Source organism: Mobula birostris, chromosome 7, assembly GCF_030028105.1.
Source record: "Mobula birostris isolate sMobBir1 chromosome 7, sMobBir1.hap1, whole genome shotgun sequence".
In the NCBI taxonomy this organism is placed as follows: Eukaryota; Metazoa; Chordata; class Chondrichthyes; order Myliobatiformes; family Myliobatidae; genus Mobula; species Mobula birostris.
In genome coordinates this window covers 107,342,460-107,366,626 of record NC_092376.1, presented here as the reverse complement: position 1 = coordinate 107,366,626, position 24,167 = coordinate 107,342,460, and positions in this window count along the sequence as shown.

Here is a 24,167-nt window from a genome sequence, read left to right as displayed (position 1 = left end):
GTATTGCACTATTAGGATGACAGTAGACTGATAATTGGTGAGCACTGTATTGCACCGTGGGGAAGACAGTAGACTGATAATTGGTGAGAACTGTATTGCACCGTGGGGAAGATAGTTGACTGATAATTGGAGGGCACTTTTTTGCACTGTGGGGAAGACAGTAGACCCGTAATTGGTGGGCAAGGTATTGCACCGTGGGGAAGACGGTAGACTGTAATTGGTGAGCACTGTACTGCACCGTTGGGAAGACAATCAACTGATAATTGGTGAGAAATGTTTTGCATTGCTGGGAAGACAGTAGGCTGATAATTGGTGAAAACTGTATTGCACCGTGGGGAAGACAGTAGACTGATAATTGGAGGGCACTGTATTGCACCGTGGGGAAGACAGTAGACTGATAATTGCTGAGAACTGTATTGCATCGTGGGGAAGATAGCAGACTGATAATTGGAGGGCTCTGTATTGCACGGTGGTGAAGACAGTAGATTGATAATTGATGAGAACTGTATTGCACCGTGGGGAAGACAGTAGACAGAGAATCGGTGTGCAATGTATTGCACCGTTGGGAAGTCAGTAGACTGACAATTGCTGAGAACTGTATTGCACCGTGGGGAATACAGTAGACTGATAATTAGAGGGAACTTTTTTGCACTGTGGGGAAGACTGTAGACCTATAATTGGTGAGCACTGTATTGCACCGTTGTGAAGATAGTGGACTGATAATTGATGAGAACTGTATTGCGCCGTGGGGAAGACAGTGGACTGATAATTGGTGGGCAATGCATTGCACCGTTGGGAAGACAGTAGACTGAAAATTGCTGTTCCCTATATTGCACCGTTGGGAAGACAGTAGACTGATAATTGGTGTGAACTGTATTGTACTGTGGGGAAGACAGTCGACTGACATTAGTTAAGAACTGTATTGCACCATGTGGAAAGACAGTAGACTGATAATTGGTGAGTACTGTGCTGCACCATTGGGAAAACAGTAGACTTATAATTGGTAGGCACTGTATTGCACTGTGGGGATGACAGTAGACTGATAATTTGTGATAACTGTATTTACCATGGGGAAGACAGCATACTGATAATTGGTGGGCAATTTATTGCACCGTGGGGAAGATAGTAGACTGTTCAATGGTGGGCACTGTATTGCACCGTTGTGAAGATAGTGGAATGATAATTGGTGAGCACTGTATTGCAGCGTGGGGAAGAAATTAGACTGATAATTGGTGTGAACTGTATTGTACCATGGGGAAGACAGTCAACTGACAATCGTTGAGAACTCTATTGCACCATGTGGAAAGACAGTAGACTGATAATTGGTGAGCACTGTACTGCACCGTTGGGAAGACAGTAGACTGATAATTGGTAGGCACTGTACTGCACTGTGGGGAAGACAGTAGACTGATAATTGGTGATAACTGTGTTTACCATGGGGAAGACTGCAGACTGATAATTAGAGGGTAACTTATTGCACCGTGGGGAAGACAGTAGACTGTTAATTGGTGAGCACTGCATTGACACCGTTGGAAACACAGTAGACTGATAATTAGTGAGAACTGTATTGTATGGTGGGGAACACAGTAGAGCGATAATTGGAGGGCACTGTATTCCGCCGTGGGGAAGACAGTAGACTGATAATTGGAGGGCACTGTATTGCACTGTGGGCAAGACAGTAGAGTGATAATTGGTGAGAACTGTATTGCACCGTGGGGAGGATAGTAGACTGATAATTGGAGGGCACTGTATTGCACTGTGGGGAAGACAGTAGACTGATAATTAGTGAGAACTGTATTGCACCGTGGGGAAAACAGTAGACTGATCGTTGGAGGGCACTTTTTTGCACTGTGGGGAAGACAGTAGACCCGTAATTGGTGGGCAAAGTATTGCACCGTGGGGAAGACAGTAGACTGATAATTGGTGAGCACTGTACTGCACCGTTGGGAAGACAATCGACTGATAATTGGTGAGAAATGTTTTGCATCGCTGGGAAAACAGTAGGCTGATAATTGGTGAGAACTGTATTGCACCGTGGGGAAGATAGTAGACGGATGATTGGAGGGCTCTGTATTGCATGGTTGTGAAGACAGTAGATTGATAATTGATGAGAACTGTATTGCACCGTGGGGAAGAAAGTAGACAGAGAATCGGTGTGCAATGTATTGCACCGTTGGGAAGTCAGTAGACTGATCATTGGTGAGAACTGTATTGCACCGTGGGAAATACAGTAGACTGATAATTAGAGGGAACTTTTTTGCACTGTGGGGAAGGCTGTAGACCTATAATTGGTGAGCACTGTATTGCACCGTTGTGAAGATAGTGGACTGATAATTGATGAGAACTGTATTGCACCGTGGGGAAGACAGTGGACTGATAATTGGTGGGCAATGCATTGCACTGTTGGGAAGACAGTAGACTGAAAATTGCTGTTCCCTATATTGCACCGTTGGGAAGACAGTAGACTGATAATTGGTGTAAACTGTATTGTACTGTGGGGAAGACAGTCGACTAACATTAGTTAAGAACTGTATTGCACCATGTGGAAAGACAGTAGACTGATAATTGGTAGGCACTGTATTGCACCGTGGGGAAGACAGTAGACTGATAATTTGTGATAACTGTATTTACCATGGGGAAGACAGCATACTGATAATTGGTGGGCAATTTATTGCACCGTGGGGAAGATAGTAGACTGTTAAATGGTGGGCACTGTATTGCACCGTGGGGAAGACAGTAGACTGATAATTGGTGAGCACTGCATTGACACCGTTGGAAAGACTGTAGACTAATAATTGGTGAGAACCATATTGTAAGGTGAGGAAGACAGTAGACTGATAATTGGAGGGCACTGTATTGCACTGTGGGGATGACAGTAGACTGATAATTGGTGAGAACTGTATTACATCATGGGGAAGATAGCAGACTGATAATTGGAGGGCTCTGTATTGCACCGTTGTGAAGAGAGTGGACTGATCATTGGTTAGAACTGTATTGCACCGTGGTGAAGACAGTGGACTGATAATTGGTGGGCACTTTTTTGCTTTGTGTGGAAGACAGTAGACCTATAATTGGTGATAACTGTATTGCACCATGGGGAAGACAGTAGACTGATAATTGGTGAGCACTGCATTGACACCGTTGGGAAGACAGCAGACTGATAATTGGAGGGCACTGTATTCCTCCGTTGTGAAGACAGTAGGTTGATAATTGATGAGAACTGTATTGCACCGTGGGGAAGACAATAGACTGATAATTGGTGAGAAATGTATTGCACTGTGGGGAAGACAGTAGACTGATAATTGGACGGCACTGTATTGCACCGTGGGGAAGACAGTAGACTGATAATTGGAGGGCACTGTATTGCAGCCTTGGGAAGACAGTAAACTCATAATTGGTGAGAACTGTATTGCAGCGTTGGGAAGACAGTAGACTGATAATTGGTGTGAACTGTATTGCACCGTGGGGAAGACAGTCGACTGACAATAGTTGAGAACTGTATTGCACCATGTCGAAAGACAGTAGACTAATAATTGGTGAGCACTGTACTGCACCTTTGGGAAAACAGTAGACTGATAATTGGTAGGCACTGTATTGCACTGTGGGGAAGATAGTAGACTGATAATTGGTGATAACTGTATTTACCATGGGGAAGACAGCATACTGATAATTGGAGGGCAATTTATTGCATCGTGGCGAAGATAGTAGACTGTTAAATGGTGGGCACTGTGTTGCACCCTTGGGAAGACAGTAAACTCATAATTGGTGAGTATTGTATTGCACCATGGGGAAGACAGTAGACCGATAATTGTAGGGCACTCTATTGCACCGTTGGGAAGACAGTTGACTATAATTGGTGAGGACTGTATTGCCACGTGGGGAAGAAAGTAGACTGATAACTGGTGAGAAATGTATTGCACTTTGTTGGAGACAGTAGACTGATAATTGCTGAGCACTGTATTGCACCGTGGGGAAGACAGTAGACTGATAATTGGTGACAACTCTATAGCACCGTGGGGAAGACAGTAGACTGATAATTGGTGAGATGTTATTCCACAGTGGGGAAGAAAGTAGACTGATAATTGGAGGGCACTGTATTGCACCGTGGGGAAGACAGTAGACTGAAAATTGCTGTGCCCTGTATTGCAGCGTTGGGAAGACAGTAGACTGATAATTGGTGTGAACTGTATTGTACCGTGGGGAAGACAGTCGACTGACAATAGTTGAGAACTGTATTGCACCATGTGGAAAGACAGTAGACTAATAATTGGTGAGCACTGTACTGCACCTTTGGGAAAACAGTAGACTGATAATTGGTAGGCACTGTATTGCACTGTGGGGAAGATAGTAGACTGATAATTGGTGATAACTGTTGTAACGTTCCGTTATTTTGGCTCGTGTATGTCTAGGGGAAATCCCGCCCAGCACCTGCTTCAGCAGTCCCCTCAGGGTCAATCGTCGCCCGACTCAATCACAAACATCAATCATCAGCCAGCACACCCAGTAAATTTTAACACATACACTTTATAGATATTACTAATTCTAGGGCATTAATATACATGTGATACAGAGAGGAAAGTAATGAAAAAAAAAGGCGCCAACACTTATTCAAAGTCCAAGTTCTTCGCGCGCTACCGTTGGAGCTCAAGTTCGACGTCAGACGACCACCCGAATTCCGTCGACCCACGGCTCGGGACCACCCGAAGTGATCGACCGGAGCCTCTCCGCACGTCCGCCGTCCTCCTCGTCTCTCCTCCCGACCCCCCGCCAAAACTCAGTCCACAGTCATATCATACAGCATGGCATCCGAAAACAAAACGATACATAACCACCCATTGGCTAATAGCACCCTCTTATCACCCTCTAAACCACAATAAACTGCTAGCGCAAACTCTCTGCAGCGTTAAAACACAACAAAGCCGCATTCCACAGATTAACATAACAAAAATCGCCATTTTAAATGTAACAAAAGAAAGACCCCGTACACTCTCCCCCCACCTAAAAAAAAGTCATGCCCTCATGACGTTAACAGAATTCACTAGTACTCCTTGTAAAACACAAAACCCAACCCAGGTGCATAAAGCAGTGACATAACTTTGCAGGGCAGTAGAGATTACACCCTGCTCTCCCGGCGCTATATAAGTGAGTCTTTCCGGGGGATGCCTACTCCTCTGAGGCCTCAGGACTTCCTCTGTGGACTCTCCCTGTTCAGACACCCCAGGTGACCCCTCGAGCCGATCTGTCGGACCTTCCCCTTCACCGGGATCCCTCTGCCCCGGTGAGCCCTCTGGCTCGAGTTCTGCCTCCACCCTCTCCTCCCCCAATGCCGGCTGTAATACAGGCGGCTCTGCAACACCCTCCCTCGGTCCCCCTGACTCAGTGATGGAAGGGCCAAGAGTCTCTTCTCCTGGCACCGGGGAATCAGCGAACGGAAGCAGGTACCACACGTCCGAATCATCATCTTCCGATGACGTATCCCTTCTCGAGGTGGGGACCGGCCCCGTTTTCTTCGCAGCGGCCTCTTCCCGCGCCCCGCGCCCTCGCAGAGTCCTCGTACTAGGAGTAAACTCCCATTCGGACTCTAGGTCCATCTTCACCTCTCGACCCAGAGGCAACAGGTGGTTCCGATGGAGTACCTTGACAGGCCCCTGCCCGCCCTCAGGTCTCACCCGGTAAACCGGGAGATTCGGCATCTGACTCTCCACCACATATGGGGTGGCTGCCCAACGGTCCGCCAACTTGTGCTTACCCTGTAGTCCTAAATTCCGGATGAGGACTCGGTCTCCCGGCAATAGCTGGACGAACTTTACCTTCTGATCATACCTCCTTTTATTCCGCTGGTTCTGCTTGGTGGCTGCCGCCTCAGCCAACTCGTACGCCCTTTTCAACTCTCTCCTCATATCGGACACGTACTTCAGACATGGCTTCGAAGGTATTTCCCCCGCTTCAGTCCCAAAACACAGATCAATGGGCAACCTCGCTTCCCGTCCGAACATCAGATAGTAGGGCGAGTACCCCGTAGCATCATTGCGAGTACAATTGTAACAATGAACCAAATGGGCGATGTGCTGACTCCACTTACTCTTCCGTCCAATCTCCAAGGTGCCGAGCATGTCCAGCAGGGTCCGGTTAAACCTCTCGGGCTGAGGATCACCCTGAGGGTGATAGGGGGTGGTTCTGGACTTTTCAACCCCAAGCATATCCAGCAATTCATGGATAAGCCTGCTCTCGAAGTCCCGTCCCTGATCACTGTGGATCCGCCGGGGAAGGCCATAATGAACAAAGTACTTCTCCCATAACACCTTCGCCACTGTAGTCGCTTTCTGATCCTTAGTAGGAAAAGCCTGCGCATATCTAGTGTAGTGATCCGTGAGGACCAAAACATTCGCGGTATTGCTGGTGTCCGGCTCAATAGACAGGAAATCCATACACACCAGGTCCATGGGTCCTGCACTCTGCAAGTGGGATAACGGAGCCGCCTGCGCAGGCAAGGTCTTCCTCCTGACGCAACGGCTACAGGTCTTACAGTATTCTTCCACCTCCCCCCTCATCCGGGGCCAGTAAAACCGGTCCTTGACTAATCCATAGGTCTTCTCTACCCCTAAGTGTCCGGAATCATCATGTAGAGCCTGAAGCACAGCCTTTCGATACTTCTCGGGCATGACCAGCTGCCAGCGCCGGGGGTGGTCCGGAGGCGAAGTGACTCGGTACAGGACGTGGTTCTTCAGCTTCAACCGGGGCCACTCCTTCAGTAGTAGAGGAACGGAGGCATGTTTCGCCTTCTCCACCTGCCCCATATCACCCTGGCTAACCGCGTACCAGATAGTGCCAAGGCTTGGGTCATCACGCTGAGCCGCCTGTACTTCCTGGTGACTCAACTCCGGCAGCTGCCGGTTCCTCAGAGCAGTCACATTACAGTAACCAGTGGGCAGCGCGTCACCGTCAGCCCCCAGTTGATCTACTGCCCGATCCGTTCCCATCTGTGCTCCTACTTCCCCGTCGCTCCCAACTTGACACATGGCCTTTACTCCCTGGGCAGGGACACTCTTCCACTCCTCGGCCGTGCCCGACTCGTCGTGCGCCCGACGAGACAGGGCATCTGCATCGATGTTCCGACTCCCCGGGCGGTACTTCAGGCTGAACTCATAGGCAGACAAGGCTGCTACCCACCGGTGCCCAGTAGCGTCCAGCTTCGCCGAAGTCAGGATATAAGTGAGGGGGTTGTTATCAGTTCTCACTTCAAACTGGGCCCCGTATAGGTAGTCACTCAACTTGTCTACCACCGCCCATTTCAATGCCAAGAACTCCAGCTTGTGAGTGGGATAGTTTCTCTCAGATGGCGACAAGCTCCGACTGACAAACGCCACTGGCCTCAATCCGTTTCCCTGTTCCTGGTACAGAACAGCCCCAAGACCCTCGTGACTGGCATCAGTGTGTAGAACATACGGCTTCCGGGGATCAGCAAAAGCCAACACTGGGGCCTGTGTCAGCGCCCTTTTTAGAGATTGGAACGCCTCCTCACATTGAGCATCCCACCTCACTCCAAAAGGCTCCCCCGGGTTCAAGTATCCTCCTACCTCCGACCCTCGGTCTCCCTTCCTCCTCCTCCCCCCCATAGGTGGATAGCCACACAACAGCTGGTTCAATGGATGACTCATTTTCGCATATCCTTTCACGAATCGCCGGTAATATCCGCAAAACCCCAAAAACGAGCGTAAGGCGCTCACCTTCTGAGGTCTCGGCCAGGTGGTGACTGCGGCTATCTTATCCGGATCGGTGGCCACTCCATTTCGCGAGATTATGTGCCCAACATAACTGACTGACGTCTTACAGAACTGGCATTTATCCAGGGAAAGTTTTAACCCTTCCTCTTTCAGCCGACTCAGCACCTTCAGCAGCCGCTCCTCATGTTCCTCCAACGTAGATCCGAACACTATCAGGTCGTCCAGGTACACCAATACCTCCAGCAGGTTCATGTCCCCCACTGTCCGCTCCATGAGCCGCTGAAAGGTGGCTGGGGCCCCCGAGATACCTTGGGGCATTCGTTCGAACTGGAAAAACCCCAGGGGACAGATAAAGGCTGTCTTCTCCTTATCAGTCTCGCTCATCGGAATCTGGTAATACCCACTCCGCAAATCCAATACACTGAACCACTGTGCACCACTTAGACAGGCCAATGCATCTTCCACCCTCGGGACCGTATATTGGTCGGGAACAGTGCGGCGGTTCAGGGTCCTATAGTCCACGCACATGCGTACCTTCCCATTTTTCTTCCTTGCCACCACTATGGGGGACGCATATGGGCTTCGGGCCTCCGCAATAATCCCGGCATCTTTCAACTGCCGCAAGTGCTGCCGCACATCCTCCACATCTGCTGGGGCCAACCGCCGCGACCTCTCCCTAAACGGGGTGTCATTTGTTACCCGAATGGTGTGCCGAGTGCTCTTGGAAAACCCTACATCAAACTCGCCCTGAGAAAAGACATCCCCTAACTTCAGCATCTTCTCCACCAGCCTGCTCTTATACGCCGGCGGTACAGGGGAGTTTTCAAAATTAAAGGCCTCCTCGGTCAGCCGCCCCCCGTCTCCCAATAGTTCTCTTCCAGTGGGCTTCACAGGGGCGCTGGACATCACCGTCACCGGGAACAAGTGCGCGAGGGGCATCCCGCGCTTAAAGGTGATCTCCCTCTCCGTTATGTTCCGTATCATCACCCCCATCCGCCGTGCCTGTACAGCTGAGGGCCTCTGCAATTCAGGTCTCACCAGCGCCCCAGCCGGGAACCAGAACTCCCTTTCCAGGTCGTCGGGGGCGTCTACTAGCAGGGCCTCTCCCGGCGGCAATCCGGGGAATCTGGGGGTTCCCATCACTAATGCCGCCTCCCCTGGCTGTATCACCTTAGGCCTCGCCTGAGTGCACCACACCGTCCCTCGTTTGCACTCCGGGTCCAGCCCCTGGGGGTCACTCACTCCTTCGTACACTCCTCGGAACACGGGGTGTACCGAGAGGGTCTCCAAAAAGTTCTCCCCCCCCTTCTTCTTACAGGCTCCCAAGAGCCGTCGCACCAGAGGGGAGTTAGTCCCCACCAACAGGGCAGCACCACCGGTCTCCACCGGATCCGGACAAACCAACACCAGCGTCTCAAAGGCTTCCGATACTCCCACATCTCCCTCTGAAAATTCCACTCTCACTGACAAGTATCCATCGTACGGGTAATCACCATCACTTATGCCCCAAATCTCCAATGCGTTAAACGGAGTTACTGCCAAATGCTTCAGATATTGGTTGTAGAACGACCGGTACAGTAAGGTAACCTGCGACCCGGTGTCAAGGATGGCTTTCGCAAAGATCCCCTCTATCCGTAGGGACACGCTGGAACGGGGTCCCACCAGCCCATCAGGAATTTGGGCTTGTTTGTTCCGGGGTTCCATAGGGGTTTTCTGGGAACGTGTTCCTCCCGAGACTCCAGTCCGTTCCCTCACTGAGCCTCTCTTAAGTTTCCCGACACCTCTCCCTTCTTGGTGGCCTGGGGGCCCTCCCCCCTCGGCGCATTTCGTCTCTCACAATCCTTCCGTAAGTGGCCAGCTTCCCCACAGTGGTAGCACGCCCCCGGCCACTCACATTCCCGGCGGAAATGCCCCTCTCTCCCACAGTTATAGCACCCACTACTCGCCGCCTCTCTCCTCCCGATACGGGCCCCCGAGGACCCCTTGGATTTCTCTGGTCTCATCCCGGCTACCACCTCCTGAACCGCTGAAGACCGTCCCTGAGGGTCCGAGCCCCCTGGTCGGCCCAAAGCACACTCCTCGGCCCGTACCTCTCGGATCAGCCGTCCGAATGATGGAGGGGAGCTCTGCTTAAATGACTGCCGTACACTCCAAGCCACCCTGTCATCCTCCCGGGAACCGCTACATATCTGGCTCATCCTTAACTCCGCCACATCGTCCTCCCTCACTATACCTCGTCGCAGCAACCCCGTAAGCTTTCCTTCCAGCCTGAAAGCATAGTCGGAGAGCTTTTCCCCTCTTCTCTGCCCCATCCGTTGAAACTCTGCTAAATGCCGCCAGGGATCCCCTGACAGTCCAAACACTTCCTCCAAAGCGTCTAAACACTCCGATAGGGAAGCCAAGGGGCGTGCCGCTCTCAGATCGCGGACCACCCGGGCTGCCCCGCCCCTTAAGCTTTCCACCAATCGCTGTCTCTTTTCCTCATCCGAAACTGGCCACACCTCTAACAATTGGGATGTATCTTCAACCCAGGTCTCATAGTCATCCTCCCCTTCCGGGGTGGGCTTGGCTCCCGAGAAAATTCTCAGCTTCGGGCGGTGCACCTCAACCCTTCTCGCCAGGGAGATAATGGCAGCCGTTAACTCGGCAGTCTCCTCAAGCCCATGGGGGCGAGGCCTGGCCAAACCTTCCCACTCCGCACCTCTACCTCTTGCTACGGGCACCCGGCCGGGGGCCTCAACTAGCTCCTCCGGCACCTCCTCACTTGCGTCCTCGGGGAGGGTATGGAGACCCCACGGCCCCGCCTCCCCCTGGACATGGACTGTCGCTGGTAATTCTAAAGCCATGACGTCGGCACTCGCCCGCACCAACATCCAGCAAGCCTCCAGTTCTTTCCCACCCCTTCTAGCTACAAGTTCTACCTGCCCGATACCTTTAATCAAACTCAACCCTCGCACCAGTACCTCTGCCGGAATGCGATAATCGACCCCGCTTACCACACACGCATGATTCACCGGTACCTCCTCCATTTCACACCAACTTACAATCTTATCTCGCTCCATCTTCACACCACTTACCGCAACCACAAGTACAACTTTCCCGAAAAAAAATCCAAATCCCTGACGGTAGCCCCCACTTGTAACGTTCCGTTATTTTGGCTCGTGTATGTCTAGGGGAAATCCCGCCCAGCACCTGCTTCAGCAGTCCCCTCAGGGTCAATCGTCGCCCGACTCAATCACAAACATCAATCATCAGCCAGCACACCCAGTAAATTTTAACACATACACTTTATAGATATTACTAATTCTAGGGCATTAATATACATGTGATACAGAGAGGAAAGTAATGAAAAAAAAAGGCGCCAACACTTATTCAAAGTCCAAGTTCTTCGCGCGCTACCGTTGGAGCTCAAGTTCGACGTCAGACGACCACCCGAATTCCGTCGACCCACGGCTCGGGACCACCCGAAGTGATCGACCGGAGCCTCTCCGCACGTCCGCCGTCCTCCTCGTCTCTCCTCCCGACCCCCCGCCAAAACTCAGTCCACAGTCATATCATACAGCATGGCATCCGAAAACAAAACGATACATAACCACCCATTGGCTAATAGCACCCTCTTATCACCCTCTAAACCACAATAAACTGCTAGCGCAAACTCTCTGCAGCGTTAAAACACAACAAAGCCGCATTCCACAGATTAACATAACAAAAATCGCCATTTTAAATGTAACAAAAGAAAGACCCCGTACACTGTATTTACCATGGGGAAGACAGCATACTGATAATTGGAGGGCAATTTATTGCATCGTGGCGAAGATAGTAGACTGTTAAATGGTGGGCACTGTATTGCACCGTGGGGAAGACAGTAGACTGATAATTGCTGAACACTGCATTGACACCGTTGGAAAGACAGTAGACTGATAATTGGTGAGAACCGTATTGTAAGGTGAGGAAGACAGTAGAGTGATAATTGGAGGGCACTGTATTGCACTGTGGGAAGACAGTAGACTGATAATTGGTGAGAACTGTATTGCATCGTGCGGAAGATAGCAGACTGATAATTGGAGGGCTCTGTATTGCACCGTTGTGAAGACAGTAGACTGATCATTGGTTAGAACTGTATTGCACCATGGGGAAGACAGTAGACTGATAACTGGAGGGCACTGTATTGTACTATTAGGATGACAGTAGACTGATAATTGGTGCGCACTGTATTGCACCGTGGGGAAGACAGTAGATTGATAATTGGTGAGAACTGTATTGCACCGTGGGGAAGACAGTAGACTGATAACTGGAGGGCACTGTATTGCACTATTAGGATGACAGTAGACTGATAATTGGTGAGCACTGTATTGCACCGTGGGGAAGACAGTAGACTGATAATTGGTGAGAACTGTATTGCACCGTGGGGAAGATAGTAGACTGATAATTGGAGGGCACTTTTTTGCACTGTGGGGAAGACAGTAGACCCGTAATTGGTGGGCAAGGTATTGCACCGTGGGGAAGACGGTAGACTGTAATTGGTGAGCACTGTACTGCACCGTTGGGAAGACAATCAACTGATAATTGGTGAGAAATGTTTTGCATTGCTGGGAAGACAGTAGGCTGATAATTGGTGAAAACTGTATTGCACCTTGGGGAAGATAGTAGACTGATTATTGGTGGGCACTGTATTGCATTGTGGGAAGACAGTAGACCGATAATTGGTGAGAACTGTATTGCATCGTGGGGAAGATAGCAGACTGATAATTGGAGGGCTCTGTATTGGACCGTTGTGAAGACAGTAGATTGATAATTGATGAGAACTGTATTGCACCATGGGGAAGACAGGAGACTGATATTTGGTGGGCAATGTATTGCACCGTTGGAAAGACAGTGGACTGATCATTGGTGAGAACTGTATTGCACCGTGGGGATGACAGTAGACTGATTAATTGGTGGGCACTTTTTTGCTTTGTGGGGAAGACAGTAGACCTACAATTGGCGGGCACTGTATTGCACAGTGGGGAAGAGAGTAGACTGATAATTAGTGCACACTGTATTGCACCGTGGGGAAGACAGAAGACTGATAATTGGTGAGCACTGCATTGACACCGTTGGGAAGACAGCAGACTGATAATTGGTGTGAACTGTATTGTACCGTGGGGAAGACAGTAGACTGATAATTGGAGGGCACTGTATTCTACCACGGGGAAGACAGTATATTGATAATTGGAGTGCACTGTATTGCGCTGTGGGGTAGACAGTAGACTGATAATTGCTGAGAACTGTATTGCATCGTGGGGAAGATAGCAGACTGATAATTGGAGGGCTCTGTATTGCACGGTTGTGAAGACAGTAAATTGATAATTGATGAGAACTGTATTGCACCGTGGGGAAGACAGTAGACAGAGAATCGGTGTGCAATGTATTGCACCGCTGGGAAGTCAGTAGACTGATCATTGGTGAGAACTGTATTGCACCGTGGGGAATACAGTAGACTGATAATTAGAGGGAACTTTTTTGCACTGTGGGGAAGACTGTAGACCTATAATTGGTGAGCACTGTATTCCACCGTTGTGAAGATAGTGGACTGATAATTGATGAGAACTGTATTGCGCCGTGGGGAAGACAGTGGACTGATAATTGGTGGGCAATGCATTGCACCGTTGGGAAGACAGTAGACTGAAAATTGCTGTTCCCTATATTGCACCGTTGGGAAGACAGTAGACTGATAATTGGTGTGAACTGTATTGTACTGTGGGGAAGACAGTCGACTGACATTAGTTAAGAACTGTATTGCACCATGTGGAAAGACAGTAGACTGATAATTGGTGAGCACTGTACTGCACCATTGGGAAAACAGTAGACTGATAATTGGTGCGAACTGTATTGCATCGTGGGGAAGATAGCAGACTGATGATTGTAGGTCTCTGTATTGCACCTTTGTGAAGACAGTAGATTGATAATTGATGAGAACTGTTTTGCACCGTGGGGAAGACAGTAGACTGATAATTGGTAGGCACTGTATTACACTGTGGGGTAGACAGTAGACTGATAATTAGTGATAACTGTATTTACCGTGGGGAAGACAGTAGACAGATTGGTGAGCAATTTATTGCACCGTGGGGAAGACAGTAGAGTTTTAATTGGTGAACACTGCATTGACACCGTTGGAAACACAGTAGACTGATAATTGGTGAGAACTGTATTGTAAGGTGGGAAAGACAGTAGAGTGATAATTGGAGGGCACTGTATTCCACCGTTGGGAAGACAGAAGACTGATAATTGGAACGCACTGTATTGCACTGTGGGCAGGACAGTAGACTGATCATTGGTGAGCACTGTATTGCACTGTGGGGAATACAGTAGACTGATAATTAGAGGGAACTTTTTTGCACTGTGGGGAAGACTGTAGACCTATAATTGGTGGGCACTGTATTGCACCGGTGTGAAGATAGTGGACTGATAATTGATGAGAACTGTATTGCGCCGTGGGGAAGACAGTAGACTGATAATTGGTGGGCAATGCATTGCACCGTTGGGAAGACAGTAGACTGAAAATTGCTGTTCCCTATATTGCACCGTTGGGAAGACAGTAGACTGATATTTGGTGTGAACTGTATTGTACTGTGGGGAAGACAGTCGACTGACATTAGTTAAGAACTGTATTGCACCATGTGGAAAGACAGTAGACTGATAATTGGTGAGCACTGTACTGCACTGTTGGGAAAACAGTAGACTGATAATCGGTAGGCACTGTATTGCACTGTGGGGAAGACAGTAGACTGATAATTTTGATAACTGTATTTACCATGGGAAGACAGCATACTGATAATTGGTGGGCAATTTATTGCACCGTGGGGAAGATAGTAGACTGTTAAATGGTGGGCACTGTATTGCACCGTGGGGAAGACAGTAGACTGATAATTGGTGAGCACTGTATTGCGCTGTGGGGATGACAGTAGACTGATAATTGGTGAGAACTGTATTGCATCGTGGGGAAGATAGCAGACTGAGAATTGGAGGGCTCTTTATTGCACCGTTGTGAAGAGAGTGGACTGATCATTGGTTAGAACTGTATTGCACCGTTGTGAAGACAGTGGACTGATAATTGGTGGGCACTTTTTTGCTTTGTGGGGAAGACAGTAGACCTATAATTGGTGATAACTATTGCACCTTGGGAAGACAGTAGACTGATAATTGGTGAGCACTGTAATGCACCGTGGGGAAGACAGTAGACTGATAATTGGTGAGAACTGTATTGTACCGTGGGGAAGACAGTAGACTGATAATTGGAGGGCACTGTATTGCGCTGTGGAGAAGGCAGTAGACGGATAATTGCTGAGAACTGTATTGTATCGTGGGGAAGATAGCAGACTGATAATTGGAGGGCTCTGTATTGCACCGTTGTGAAGACAGTAGATTGATTTTTGACGAGAACTGTATTGCACCGTGGTGAAGACAGTAGACAGAGAATTGGTGTGCAATGTATTGCACTGTGGCCAGGACAGTAGACTGATAATTGGTGAGAACTGTATTGCACCGTGGGGAATACAGTAGACTGATAATTAGAGGGAACTTTTTTGCACTGTGGGGAAGACTGTAGACCTATAATTGGTGAGCACTGTATTGCACCGTTGTGAAGATAGTGGACTGATAATTGATGAGAACTGTATTGCGCCGTGGGGAAGACAGTGGACTGATAATTGGTGGGCAATGCATTGCACCGTTGGGAAGACAGTAGACTGATAATTGGTGTGAACTGTATTGTACTGTGGGGAAGACAGTCGACTGACATTAGTTAAGAACTGTATTGCACCATGTGGAAAGACAGTAGACTGATAATTGGTGAGCACTGTATTGCACCGTGGGGAAGACAGTAGACTGATAATCGGTGAGAACTGTATTGTACCGTGGGGAAGACAGTAGACTGATAATTGGAGGGCACTGTATTGCGCTGTGGAGAAGGCAGTAGACGGATAATTGCTGAGAACTGTATTGTATCATGGGGAAGATAGCAGACTGATAATTGGAGGGCTCTGTATTGCACCGTTGTGAAGACAGTAGATTGATTTTTGATGAGAACTGTATTGCACCGTGGTGAAGACAGTAGACAGAGAATTGGTGTGCAATGTATTGCACTGTTGGGAAGACAGTAGACTGATCATTGGTGAGAACTTCATTGCACCGTAGGGAAGACAGTAGACTGATAATTGGAGGGCACTTTTTTGCACTGTGGGGAAGACTGTAGACCTATAATTGGTGAGTACTGTATTGCACCGTTGTGAAGATAGTGGACTGATAATTGGCGAGCACTGCATTGACACCGTTGGAAATGCAGTAGACTGATAATTGCTGAGAACTGTATTGTATGGTGGGGAACACAGTAGAGCGATAATTGGAGGGCACTGTATTCCACCGTGGGGAAGACAGTAGACTGATAATTGCAGGGCACTGTGTTGCACTGTGGGGAATACAGTAGACTGATAATTGGTGCGAACTGTATTGCATCGTGGGGAAGATAGCAGACTGTTGATTGGAGGTCTCTGTATTGCACCGTTCTGAACGCAGTAGATTGATAATTGATGAGAACTGTTTTGCACCGTGGGAAAGACAGTAGACTGATAATTGGTAGGCACTGTATTACACTGTGGGGTAGACAGTAGACTGATAATTGTGATAACTGTATTTACCGTGGGGAAGACAGTAGACTGATAATTGGAGGGCAATTTATTGCACCGTGGGGAAGACAGTAGAGTTTTAATTGGTGAACACTGCATTGACACCGTTGGAAAGACAGTAGACTGATAATTAGTGAGAACTGTATTGTAAGGTGGGAGAGACAGTAGAGTGATAATTGGAGGGCACTGTATTCCACCGTGGGGAAGACAGTAGACTGATAATTGGAGGGCACTTTTTTGCACTGTGGGGAAGACAGTAGACCTGTAATTGGTGGGCATATGTATTGCACCGTGGGGAAGACAGTAGACTGATAATTGGTGAGCACTGTACTGCACCGTTGGGAAGACAGTCGACTTATAATTGGTGAGAACTGTTTTGCACCGTGGGGAAGATAGTACACTGATGATTGTTGGGCACTGTATTGCACCGTTGGAAAGACAGTAGACTGATAATTGGTGAGAACTGTATTCCACCGTGGGGAAGACAGCAGACTGATAATTGGAGGGCACTGTATTGCATTGTGGGGAAGACAGTAGACTGATAATTGGTGAGAACTGTATTGTAAGGTGAGGAAGACAGTAGACTTGTAATTGGAGGGCACTGTATTCCACCGTGGGGAAGACAGTTGACTGATAATTGGAGGGCACTGTATTGCATTGTGCAGAAGACAGTAGACTGATAATTGGTGAGAACTGTATTGCATCGTGGGGAAGATAGCAGACTGATAATTGGAGTGCTCTGTATTGCACCGTTGTGAAGACAGTAGATTGATAATTGATGAGAACTGTATTGCACCGTGGGGAAGACAGTAGACTGATTAATTGGGCACTTTTTTGTTCTGTGGGGTAGACAGTAGACTGATAATTGGTGCACACTGTATTACACCGTTGGGAAGACAGTAGTCTGATAATTGGTGAGCACTATATTGCACCGTGGGGAAGACAGTAGACTGATAATTGGTGAGCACTGCATTGACACCGTTGGGAAGACAGCAGACTGATAATTGGTGTGAACTGTATTGCATCGTGGGGAAGATAGCAGACTGATAATTGGAGGGCTCTGTATTGCACAGTTGTGAAGACAGTAGATTGATAATTGATGAGAACTATATTACACCGTGGGGAAGGCAGTAGACTGATAATTGGTGAGAATTGTATTGCACCGTGGGGAAGACATGAGACTGATAATTGGTGAGAACTGTATTGCACTGGGGGGAAGACAGTAGACTGATCATTGGTGAGAACTGTATTGCACCGTGGGGAAGACAGTACCCTGATAATTGGAGGGCACTGTATTGCACTGTGGGGAAGACTGTCGTCCTATAATTGGTGAGCACTGTATTGCACCGTTGTGAAGATAGTGGACTGATAATTGATGAGAACTGTATTGCGCCGTGGGGAAGACAGTAGTCTAATAATTGGTGAGCACTGTATTGCACCGTGGGGAAGAAAGTAGACTGATAATTGGTGTGAACTGTATTGTACCGTGGGGAAGACAGTCGACTGACAATCGTTCAGATCTGTATTGCACCATGTGGAAAGACAGTTGACTGATAATTGGTGAGCACTCTAATGCACTGTTGTGAAGACAGTAGATTGATAATTGATGAGAACTGTTTTGCACCGTGGGGAAGGCAGTAGACTGATAATTGGTAGGCAGTGTGTTACACTGTAGGGTAGACAGAAGACTGATAATTGGTGATAACTGTATTTACCGTGGTTTAGACAGTAGACTGATAATTGGAGTGCACTGTATTGCACAGTTGTGAAGACAGTAGATTGATAATTGATGAGAAATGTATTGCGCCGTGGGGAAGACAGTGGACTGAAAATTGCTTTTCCCTATATTGCAGCGTTGGGAAGACAGTAGACTGATAATTGGTGTGAACTGTATTGTACTGTGGGGAAGACAGTCGACTGACAATAGTTGAGAACTGTATTGCACCATGTGGAAAGACAGTAGACTGATAATTGGTGAGCACTGTACTGCACCGTTGGGAAAACAGTAGACTGATAATTGGTAGGCACTGTGTTGCACTGTGGGGAAGACAGTAGACTGATAATTGGTGATAACTGTATTTACCATGGGGAAGACAGCATATTGATAATTGGTGGGCAATTTATTGCACCGTGGGGAAGATAGTAGACTGTTAAATGGTGAGTACTGTATTGCACCGTGGGGAAGACAGTAGACTGATAATTGGTGAGAACCATATTGTAAGGTGAGGAAGACAGTTGACTGATAATTGGAGGGCACTGTATTGCACCGTGGGGAAGACAGTAGACTGATAATTGGTGAGAACTGTATTGTACCGTGGGGAAGACAGTAGACTGATAATTGGAGGGCACTGTATTGCTCTGTGCAGAAGGCAGTAGACTGATAATTCCTGAGAACTGTATTGTATCGTGGGAAGATAGCAGACTGATAATTGGAGGGCTCTGTATTGCACCGTTGTGAAGACAGTAGATTGATAATTGATGAGAACTGTTTTGCACCGTGGGGAAGATAATAGACTGATCCTTGGTGAGAACTGTATTGCACCGTGGGGAAGAAAGTCGACTGATAATTGGTGTGAACTGTATTGTACCGTGGGGAAGACAGTCGACTGATAATTGGAGGGTAATTTATTGCACCGTGGGGAAGACAGTATACTGATAATTGGTGAGCTCTGCATTGACACCGTTGGAAACACAGTAGACTGTTAATTGGTGAGAACTGTATTGCATCGTGGGGAAGATAGCAGACTGATGATTTTTTTTTTACAAAATTCTTTATTACAAATGTCGGTGCTGTACAATATTTACAAACCCAGTGACTAATACATTTACTACACTACAAACAGACAATACATGTTAAACTCATATATTGCCATCCTCATCAATGATGGCATTTACACCCCGCGGAGCCCAACGGTCCCGGAACACCTCTGCGGTCGCCGTGGACTGTGCGTATTCCTTTTCAATATTCACCCGGGCACGAACATACCCCCTAAACATAGCCAGGCAGTACGCCCGGGGAGAACCTCCTTCCACCCTTTTCCAGGAGCCACGGATGGCAATTTTCGCCAGCCCCAGGAGCAAGTTGACAAGGACATCCTCATCCCTCCGTGCCCCCCTCCTTACTGGATGACCATATATGAATAGGGTGGGACTGAAATGCAACCAGAAGGCGAGAAGCAGCCCACGCAAATACGCGAAAAGGGGCTGCAGCCTCACACACTCCACGTACATATGGTACACGGTCTCCTCCAGCCCGCAGAAGTGACACGTGGCTGGGAGATCCGTGTACAAACTAAAGAACTAATTGCAGGGCACCGCTTTATGCAGCACCCTCCAGCCGAGATCCCCAAGGTGCATGGGAAGGACTCCCTTGTAGAGGGACTTCCATTGGGGACCCCCCTCAGCTCCAGGTGGAAAGACCGACCGCCATGGCGTGTCGGGACGGTGGACAAATGCTAGGAAGTGGAGGGTGTGGAGCAGCAGCCCATGAAGGTACCTCCTGCCTGCATCCCTGAATGGGATTGTGGGTGTCGATGAAAGACGGCTCAAGTTGTGTGGATTTGTCTCTCGGGTAAGGCTGCGGGGCCTGGGCCCGACGAGCAGCTCAGCCCGAGTCGTTCCACACACCTGAGCCGCACTGACATCCGTACAGGGCAAGGGTCGGCCAGGACCCCGCCCTCTGCCAGAGGAGGGGATTCCCGGCCTGAGGCAACCATGGTTCCAGACTCTCAGTAGGTCCTGATAGAAGCCGGGCAGCCTCTGCAAAGCAGCACGGCTGACGCCCGCCGGTGGTAGCTGCATATCTTCGGACAGCAGCCCCTCCGGAGGAAGAAAGTCGCCAACACGTGCCACCTGGGAGGGTGCTTGGCGTACAGGAATCTCTGCAGAGTCCTGAGGCGGAGAGCCGCCAGTCGTGTGCGTACACACACCAGCGGCTGTCCGCCCTCTCCTTCTGGGAGACTCAGAACCGCTGCAGAGACCCAGTGCTTCCTGTTTCCCCAGAAGAAGTCCACTAGCTTCCTCTGCATTCTTGCGACAAAAGGGGCAGGGTGGGGCCAAGGTGACCATCCGGTACCACAACATGGAGACCACCAGCTGGTTTATGACCACTACCCTGCCTCGATAGGAAAGCACCCTGAGAAGGCCTGACCAGCGCCCTAGCCGGGCCATGACCTTTGTCTCCAGGTCCTGCCAGTTCGCCAGCCAGGTCTCCCCAGAAGGACTCAGGTAGACTTCCAGATAGAGAAGACGTCTGGTACTCCACTCAAAAGCTCTCATCTCCTCCGGCAGGGAGTCCACCTGCCACTGGCCTACTAAGAGTCCGGAACATTTCGCCCAGTTGATCCTGGCGGAGGATGCCGCCGAGAAAACATCTTGGCACTCGCGAATCCTCCGCAGGTCACAGGGGTCTGTCCTCATGAGGAGTACGTCATCGGCGTAGGCCGAGAGGACGACCCCCATGTCTGGTTCGCGCAGAACCAGACCTGTCAGCCTTCGCCGAAGAAGGCCGAGGAATGGCTCGACACAGATCGCATACAGTTGACCGGACATGGGGCACCCTTGACGCACTCCTCTTCGGAAGTGGGTAGGTCCTGTCAATGATCCGTTAATCTTAACTAGGCACTCTGCGGCAGAGTACAGGAGCCGAACTCGGGCCACAAAGTGTGGTCCGAGCCCAAAAGCCTGCAGGGTGCCCACCAGGAAACTGTGGTCCACCCGGTCAAAAGCCTTCTCCTGGTCAAGAGAAAGAAACGCTGCCGTGGTCCCAGTCTCCTGGAGTAGGTGGATCAGGTCCCGTACTAGGTGGACCTTGTCCTGGATGGAGCGGCCCGGGACTGTGTAAGACCTCATTACACGCCTCCACATTTGACGGATCAGGCGAGAATAAGGACCGATAGAATGAAACGACCTCGTTGTTAATTCCATCAGGGTCCGTGATGGAGTAGCGATGGGCAGCCAACAGCTCCACTAGCTGCTTTTGAACTCCCCGCCACCTTTCCAACGAGTAGAAGAAGGGTGAGCCACGGTCCAAATCCTGCAGCATTTGGATCCGTGACCTCACGTACGCACCTCGGGACTGCTGTAGCTGCAGGTTCCTGAGTGCGTCCTTCTTCTCCTGGTATTCCTGCCACAGCTGCTGGTCTCCAGCGGTCGGACCGAGGCGGGACTCCAGGTCAAGCAACGCTCTCTCAAGCCGCTCAACCTCAAAGCTCCGCCTCTTTGTCGACCCCCCAGTGTACTCCCGACATAAAAACCGGATGTGGGCTTTGCCCACATCCCACCATGCCGTAGGGAGCCGAACTCTCTCCGCCTCTCCTTCCAGGAGACCCAGAAAGCTCGGAACGAATCCCGGAATCGGTTGTCCTCCAGCAGCCGGTTGTTAAAATGCCAATACCCGGATCCCACCCGAGGGTGTAGTGGAATAAATTCCATCCACACAAGGTGATGATCCGAGCACGACACCGGCCGCATGGAGGACGCCGACACGCGGGAGACGTAGGCCCGAGAGATGTAAATGCGGTCTATCCTGGAACCTCCTTTTCTAGACCTTCTCGAGAAGGCGCTAGAGTTGGGGTGAAGATTCCGCCAGCTGTCCACCAAGTCAAAGGAGCCGACTAGCTCCTTTAACTTTTTTGCCGATGCTGGGTCGCGTTGGAGGCCCGAACGGTCCTCCGCCTCGAGGGTACAATTGAAATCTCCCCCGAGGATGACGCAATCCCCAGGATCGATGGAGCTCAGCAGGATGGACAGCTGGCAGAATAGGCGCGTCTGCATCACACCGCGCCTGGGAGCATACACATTGATAAAATGCAATGGTACGCCATCCAGGCGCACAACCAGGTGGAGCAGACGGCCGGGCACAACGTCCTGGACTCTTTCAATAACTGGCTGGAAGGTCGGGGCCAACAGGATCGCCACCCCGCTAGAAATGGAGCTGAGGTGGCTCATGTGGACCCCGCCCCGCCACTCCAGGAGCCAAGCAGAATCATCCCCAGGGATGGTATGGGTTTCCTGCAGGAAACTCACCGTATACCGCCCATCCCTGAGGGCTGAGAGATTGTTATGCCTGCGAAGAGGACCCCTGCTGCCGTTTACATTGAGACTAGCTATGGTAAGCTTCATGGCGGGAGCACACTAGGTCTCAGCAGCTGTGCCCATTTCGGTGAGAGCGGAGGCGCCCTCCACCACACTGTCCGGAAAGAAAGCAAGGTTACTTTTTGCCTTCCGGGTTCGAGCGGTACCAGCGACACCCTGTGACCCACCATCCCCCGTAGGAGCGAGGCTGCTTCTCCCTCTAATGTCCCTTACTAGGTCATCTAGGAAAGATTTTAGTTGCCGTCTGTCGTTCCCCGCCACCGCATTCCTCTTTCCCTTTCGTCCGAGGATGACTCGCAAGGACCTCACCAGCCTCGGCATGCTGGGCCAGCGTAGCGAGGCTAGTTGAGGCCGGTGCTTGGCACCCTCAGAGGTGAGAATAAAATGCTTAATTTCCTCTACAGGTATCAATGGGGACTTCTCAGGAGGGGTGAGGATGTCCATTATTTCACTATCGAAAGAGTCCCCCTCCAACCCGTCACTGCAGACAGAATCCCCATCGGCCTCCCCGCATGTTCCAAAAGATGGCTGCGCTTGTGACCCATACCGTGCAGCGGGCACCTCGCTCTTACCTGCCCGCTCCACCGTCGCATCAGCCTCATCCACATTTGCGACAGTGGAGGGACAATCCCCAGGGACTCCCTGCAAGTCATTAATTGCTGGGGTCGAGGTGCACAGAAAAACGCCCTCCCCAGGGGGCAGGCATAGAGGGGAACCCGGCACCTTTGGTCCAAGGGATTCACAAGCAGCCTGGTGCTGAGAATGAGAGAGCTTTGTCTCGCCTCCTCTTACATTATTCGGTACACTGGCCTCCAGAGAGGCGCTGACTTGTAGGTCCTGGGTGGAGGCCTCCAGGGCTGCCTCATTTGTGCAAACAGGGCTATCACAAGCTTTTTGCACAACCACACCATCTACCCCAGGACTGGTGGCTACATCTGGGGACTCAGGTTTAGAACCAACCCCTACCCGGATTCCCACCCCTTCCTGGGACTCCCCCGCATCTACATACCCTGCCCTCTTGCGGGAACGTTCCCTTCTCCTCTTCATGCCGGAGGAGCACACAGGTGCAGGCTTCACCGATGGGGCGGCGCTTTCTGTTTCCATCGCCCCGTCTGCTTGCGCACCTCCCCGAGCCCCACGCTCCACTTCAGGCGAAATGGGCGTGAGCTCTGCTTCTTACTGTGTTTGGATTTCCCCTTTGCCTTCTTACTCCGCACAGACTCCACCCCGTCCCCCACCTGAACCACAGGGAGAGGAGCAGGGACCGACCCAACGGTAGGAGTAGGGGCAGGGGCAGGGTGAGGGGCTGGGGCAGGATCACGGGCGGGGGCAGGGTCAGATGCAGGCGCAGACGCACGCGCAGGAGTAGGAGCAGGGGCAGAGGTAGCTGGGGCACTGGTGCCCGAAATGGGCTCCCTCGGGTTCCGGGCGGCAGGACAGTTCCTCCGAAAGTGCCCCACCTCCCTGCACGCATGGCACCGCGGGCGCTCGGAGCTCCAGTACACCTGATAATCTACTCCCTCGTGCCGGACAGTAAACCGGCCCTCAACGTCGTCCTCCCTTTCCAGCTGCATGAATACCTGACGCCGGAAAGAGATTACGGTGCGGAGGGTGCGTCTCTTAAATTTGTGTCGGATGGCAGTGAACTCCGACCTTACTTGCCCTAAACGGGCCAGTGGGGGAA